Source organism: Podarcis tiliguerta (assembly GCF_965153285.1).
Source record: "Podarcis tiliguerta genome assembly, chromosome: 17".
Classification (NCBI taxonomy): Eukaryota; Metazoa; Chordata; class Lepidosauria; order Squamata; family Lacertidae; genus Podarcis; species Podarcis tiliguerta.
This window is the reverse complement of record NC_139550.1, coordinates 14895933-14903080: the sequence shown is the minus strand read 5'-3', so window position 1 is coordinate 14903080 and position 7148 is coordinate 14895933.

Genomic DNA, 7148 nt, shown 5'->3' with positions numbered 1-7148 from the left:
CAGCAGGTGATAAGACCTTCTTTACAGTTTGCGGAGTTTTCTAGATATGCACCACCTCAGTCTCCTGTCCTATTAGTACACCATAGTGCGAGACTCAAAATATAGCAGTTATTGGGGGGGGGGGAGAGAAATGCCAACAAAATGGGAGAAAAAAACCATCAAGCACTTACTCTCATAAAAGACCTCTGGTTATCTGACAGGTGAGCCAGCAGGGGGAAATGTCACAATGGAGGACATGTGACAGTTACCTTAGCAACCTGGGCATTGTTTTTCTTAATATTACCCTGGCCTTCTTTTTATTCATTAAGCCTGTTATGTATTGCGTCTGGGTTTTCTTTCTGTTTGGCCTTGATTTGCACCTGCACCTGCTATGCCTAGGCACCTGGGATTCTCACCCCCTCCCATTCATACCTGGGGCCCCATTACGTGCTCCTTCTGGCAATGTGCATAAAGGATTTAAACCAGCTCAAAGGCAGCTGCTACGCTGCTCATCCATGCTACGGTTTCATTATGTGTGTTACTGGAGTAGATGGGGAATGTGCCTTTAGGCACGGGGAGCTGTAGGAAAAACAAACAGATCTGTGTGTCGTGGATGCACGTATCAATTAATGCAATTGCTGTTGCTGTTTGTGCTTTCAATCCTGGCCTCCTTAGCAAAGGAAATATTTTTTATGAACGTATTTAATGCTCAGGTTTTCCCCCCTGGTGGCTAAGGAAAGGCATCATTACAAGCAGACCCGTATTGTAACAAAAATCCTGGGTGTCCACTTCTGTGTCAGCAAAATGCTTTTTTTTGGGGGGGGGGTGTTGCTGATTTTTCAGCAGACACATGTGGGGTGTTTGTGAAGAAATTGTGTTTTCCACTGGGTGACTTCCTCAGTGACTTAGAGGTTAAGCCTCCTCTGCCATCAGTTCTCTGTTCTAATTTCCCCTTTCTTGAAGTAGCTTTTCTATGAGAAAAGCACTTTGGGGGTTTGTTTTGACTTTTTAACCACTCGTTTTGCTTGCTTGCTTCCTACATCGTATGTGCTTCATTTTATGCCTGCACCGTTTGTGACTGGACCGGCCAAATGGTTGACTATAGACTACACAAATATTGTGTCCTTCTAGGTCAGGGATGGGGAATTTATGGGTCTCCAGATGTTGTTGGACTACAACTCCCATCATTCCTGCCCCATTAGCTTTGCTGATTGAGAGTGAAGACAGGGAGTCCAACAACATCAGGTTCCCCATCATTGTGCAAGGTGTTTGAGGAACCTTCTTTTTTTAACCATCAAGGAAATCAGCAAAGTAGGATGTTTGTGAAGCTTCTACTCAACTGCCAGTGGCGTAGCGTGGGTTGTCAGCACCCGGGGCAAGGCAAGTAATTTGCGCCCCCTAACCCGTGGATTTGCGCCCCCTAACCCTAATGCGGGTGACGCGGGTGGCGCTGTGGGTAAAAGCCTCAGCGCCTAGGACTTGCCAATTGAAAGGTCGGCAGTTCGAATACCTGCGGTGGGGTGCGCTCCCGCTGCTCGGTCCCAGCGCCTGCCAACCTAGCAGTTCGAAAGCACCCCCGGGGGCAAGTAGATAAATAGGGACCGCTTACTAGTGGGAAGGTAAACAGCGTTCCGTGTGCGGCTCTGGCTCGCCAGATGCAGCTTGTCATGCTGGCCACGTGACCCAGAAGTGTCCCCAGACAGCGCTGGCCCCCGGCCTCTTGAGTGAGATGGGCGCACAACCCTAGAGTCTGTCAAGACTGGCCCGTACGGGCAGGGGTACCTTTACCTTTACCTTTAACCCTAACCCCCAGGTGTTGCGCCCAGTGCGGCCGGCCCCCCCTGCACCCCCCACGCTACGCCACTGTCAAACTGTCAACTGCTATGTATATGTTGGTGTTTCATGATCAAAAGTTGTGCCTGCTTGCTTTAATCTTTTCTGTTTGGCAGAGGGGAAGTGGAATAAAGAGCACAGACATGCAAAAACTGTCATGTTTCTCCAGAAACCTATCTCCTATGCTTGTGCAAGGAAGCTGAGACTCAGAAGTTCACCTCCTGCTCCCACCAGAAAGAAAATGGGATTTGAACATTCAAATGTGAACATTCATATATCAAACCCTTCAAGTGTCCCTATTTTCCAGATACAGTCCTGGATTTACAGAAGCTGTCCCAGTTTCTGATCTGATGACAGGACGTCCCGCTTTTCCTTAGGAAGTCCCCATTTTCATCGGAGAAATGTTGGAGGGTATGGAGTTATGCAACCCGCGAACCAAGGAGATAAGTAACTATACAACCTTTGGAAGACATCTGAAGGCAGCTCTGTATAGGGAAGTTTTAAAAAAATGTTTCATGTTACTATGTTGGAAGCTGCCCAGAGTGGCTGGGGCAACCCAGTCAGATGGACAGGGTAAAAAGAATAAAATGAAGAGACAACAATAACAAAAATAATAGTAGGTAAAGAAGATCGCACACTGGTGGAGGGAAGTACTGGGCTGTGGGGGAGGGAGGTGAAGGGATTAATTGAAACTGTTAAAGAGTGGTATAGGATTTAAGAGATTTAAATTTTCATGAAGATTCTATAAGGAAAGCAGAAAGCAGCAAGAAATATCAAGTAAAGGTATCGGAGAGGAGATCAGTGTAAATGAAAACATGAGACTTAAGGTTTTCTTACATATGATTTTATTTTGGAGTTGTCTGTTTATTTTGGAATTGTTTGTTATAAAGAATGTATATTATGTGAATAAAATAATTAAGGATAAAAATAATAATAATAAAATGAAGATGATAAAACAGGACATCCCTATTTTCATCAGAGAAATGTTGGAGGGTATGATATATATATGAATGGTGCTTTTATGTTTTTAATGCTGTAATGTAGTTCTGCTTTTGTTTTCAAATGTGTTGTAAGTCACTTGGAGACGTCTGCATATCAAGCAAGCAACAATGACATTACAATACTACAATCACAAACAAACGTACACTGACTAGCATCAACTATTAGGCCTCAGCTTCTGGCTGGCAGGGCAATCGCAATACATTTTGCTGCCTGAGGCAAAGAACAAAATGGCGCCCTCCCCTTCCATTTCTAGAATCCAACTGGCAGCAGAATCTTGCTTCTACACTGGGATGAGATGCTGCCCTGCCCTGGGGGCAGTAGACTAGGCTGGAAGGCACAAGGGAAACAGAGGGCTACTGGATGTTCTGCCCTGAGTGTCTGCTGTCTGAGGAAGCTGCCTCACTCTGCCTAATGGTAGTGCTGGCCCTACAAGACAACCAATCGGGAAAATGGCAACCATTTCTTCTAAAACATATATACTAGGTTTTGCAAAGTGAAGAAGAAGAAGATTTGGGCCTTCGTACTCCCTTTCTGCGGAGGCCTGTAAAAACAGGGTTATGTTAAGAAAAGATTTAAAGAAAATGTACCAAAATTATTATTGCTGTTGATTTATAAAAAAAAGTGTAGTCTGCTTTTTGCCCCAAAGGCACCCAAAGTGATTTCTGCCATAAAATCCTGCAATCCTTAAAGCCAAACACAATTTGAAACATAGCTGTACAAACCAAGCAATATGAAAATCCCAGAATACTGGGAACTTTGGATGTACAGAAATACCTATGATTCCCTATGTATATGCAATAAAAACTATGACATTTTGGTTGTTCTTTTGAAGGAGATTGAAGGATGGCCTTGAATGGTGTTCCATTTCCAAACACAGTTGCCAGCAGATGCAAGTATTAAAAAATAAAATAAAATACAGAATTTCTAACACCAAAGTAACAGGTTATCTTCTTGTCCCCTATTGAACAAATGCAACAACTGTGATAAAAATACATCTCAATACACAAACCGAGCTTCAGTAATAGCAGAGCAGCATTTTTTTTACTTCCATGCTAGCTAATAGCTCCTGACAAGGAATATGAAAATATACTACCCTGTGGATATTTCCCTATCAGTGCAAAATGTTACCAGCAATTGACCCAGGCCCTGCTGAGGATAAAAGCCCCCTTTTATTAAAATGGCATGCTTCCACCATGTTAATGCTGTGTTATTTCCCCCACCACCACCTAGTATTTTGGAAATGTTGTTTGATAGACACTAGTTTGACAAGTATCTGTAGTTATACAGACTGTTCATAGAGTGAAGGCACAAACCCCAATAACTCGCTGGAATAAATGCTTTCATTAATTTAAATGAGGGTGATCGGATGTGGAAAACGGCAGCACTCCTGCAACTTTAATAGCTGTGCAGGAGAGGGGATTTCAACAAGTGTCTGTGGTGTGGGATTGCCTCTTCTGCAATATTAAAGGTGCAGAAGCCACCCCCCCCCAGCCACATTAATTTCAACAGAATTAACTGCTAAGGAAGTGTTCAGGAATATTTTAATGTTCTCTCTCACTGCTGGTGTCAGTAGTTTTGTTAGTCCTCATTTAATCTGTGATAGCATGTGATTTCACAAATAGTTTTTGCATTTAGAAATAGTTTTAAATTATTTCACCAGATGGAGTTGCTAGCTTTCGAACCCTCCCTTGAATAGCAGTTTAAATTACAATGATTAGCAAGTCATAATGTTTAGGTCCATGCCATTAAAAGCTTCACTTGCTGATTTCTGCCTTTCCAACCCCATGAAGGGGATGGGAGCAGACCAGCTGGCAATGATACAGCCTAGCGCTTGTAAAAATTAATCTTAAGGCATTTTGTGTAAGAAGCCGTTAAATAAATATCAGCTGGTAAAGGGATCTGCAGGTGTGGAGCAATAACAGAAAGAGAAAGAGGACTTTTCCTGCTAACCTGTTTATTGAATAGTCATTCTGGTTTGCTTGCTCAAAGCTTTTGAGGACGTTAGGCTATGTCTGGTCTTTATTGAGCATTCATTCTGATTTATTTACAGGGAGGTTATAATGACAATGAGCATTCCACCTGAATTGTTTGCCACGGCAGTTATAAACCTTCCCATTACTCATTTGTTCATCCTACACAACAGAGCACTTTAATCCACTTTAATTGCACGAACCTAAATTTCCTGGATGTGTTTCCATCCCTTCTGCAAAACACTGTCTGGAGGCAACCAGAAGGAGAGGGCAGAATCTGTGAAGATGCGGAACACAACAAGAGATACAAAAAGGCAGAAGAACACAAAGACTTAGCAGGGAAATATAGAAAAGCACAAATGTTGCCAGCTGCCCTTTGCAAGGAGATGTGCATCTATCCACAAATAAAAACAGAAGTAGTAAAATACATGAGATGTACGAATAACTTTTGGGCGGAAGGTTCTAGAAGGTTTGCTGTTCCAAGAGACATGAGAGTCAGTGTTTCGGGTGGTCTAAATATACTGTATCAGGACTGGGCACAATTGTATCACTGCTGCTGCTGCTGCTACTAGTGCTAGAGTGTGGTCTGAAGGCATGGGAGTCTGGTACTGGCTAGTGCAGGGGTCTGCAAACTAAGGGCTGCGGGCTGGATCAGGCTGAATCAGGCGCACCTGGGTCATAAATCAGGCCTGCACCCTGCGCTGCGAAGCCGGAACCTGTCGCGAAGCCAAGACTTCCGGCGATGGCGACAGGAGGGAGAGGCCGATCAGCGGCAGCTCTGCCACTCAATCACCGCACCTGGTTTACCTCAGCGGCGTTTGATTGGCAGAGACGTCCCCGCACCACGCTGAGGTAAACTAGGCGTGGCATATGATTGGCAGAGCCACTGCCGCTCGGCCTCTTCCTGCCGTTGCAAGGAAGCAAGGCAGCGCCCACCACCGGCTCCGGCTCCTCCCACCTTGCCACCTCTGGAAGTCCACTTTCCCTTCCCTGCCAGCTTCCACCTGCACCGCCAGGTGACTGCCAGGAGACGCTGCGTCTCAGAGCATAGCCGCACCCTGCCCTGCCATTGGATGCATGGACCCTAAGAGCCTAAGGACGCACATACTCGCAAGTAAGCTGCGATCGTTTCAAGGCCGCTTGTTCAGTGCCTGAGGAACTGCTCAAGCCCACTGAGATGAAATGCGCTACGGATCGTGCCCCGGGAAAGGTAAGCATAGCGGCTGGCCCCCCTCTCCTCTTCTTCCAGTGCTGCCCCCTATGCCAATTCTCCGGCCTGCCACAAGGTCTGAGGGATAGTGGACCAGCCTGTGGCTAAAAGAATTTGCTGACCCCTGGGCTAGTGCTTGGAAGGTGATTGTATGGAAACCACATGTGGCGCTTCCTATTTTGCCACCTGAGGCGAATATGCCACCACACTGCCTCCCTTACTTGCACTGTGGTGCATGTAAAGTAATGCCAGTGGCTTCCAAAGAGATCTTGTGAGATCTCACCAACGTCTTACAAGATCTCTTGTGTTCTGTGACATCTCATGAGATTTCAGTGAGATCTTGTGAGATTTTGGTGAGCTCTTTGCTCATGCAGGAGCCACATCTTGGCTTCCTTGCCATCTTGGGTTCCACAGAGGAAAAAAAGGCAGGCTGTGAGTGTGTGAAAATATAGACAAATTATTTCCATATATAACTGACAAATTTTCCTTAGAGCAAGCCTCATTGCAACCATCCCTCTGATCAATCACTGTTTACTCCTGCTTTATATGTGGATTACTGAGGTGCAAAGAGAAGAACTTGTCCAAGCTGGATCTACGGCAACAGGGGACCAGAATTATGACAGGTGACTACCAGAGATCTTCACAGTTGTGGCACTCCAGGCGTAGAACCAGGGTAGCCAGTAGCATAGCGTGGGAAGGGCCAAAGGAGCGGTTGTCCTGGATGCAAAATTGTTAGGGGTGCAAATTTTTAACAACTGGTGCTGCCTCAGTACAGCTGTGCACTTCCATCTCTGGGCTCCACTGAAAATAGCTTCTCCATATGAACCAGGAAGTGACCTCTCCAGATGACAGAATGACTTCTTCTCTTATCTCTGTGGCTGTGATTTCCTGGGTGATGCAGATGCCATTAGACAGTTGAATATGCATGTGTTCTCCATCTGTTCCCCTTTCTCCATGTGGCCCCGGGCACTGGCAATCCATGCTATGCCATTGAGTCATAGAGGCAAAGGACAGAGTTCCTGCACCTTTAAGTGTGGTGTAGCGATTTTAGCCGGCAATTTTGTTGTGCAAGCTACACCTGCTGAAATCCCCACTTCTACACAGCTATTAAAGGTGCAGGGGCCCCATATAATGTAGCTCTTTCTGGGCCAAGC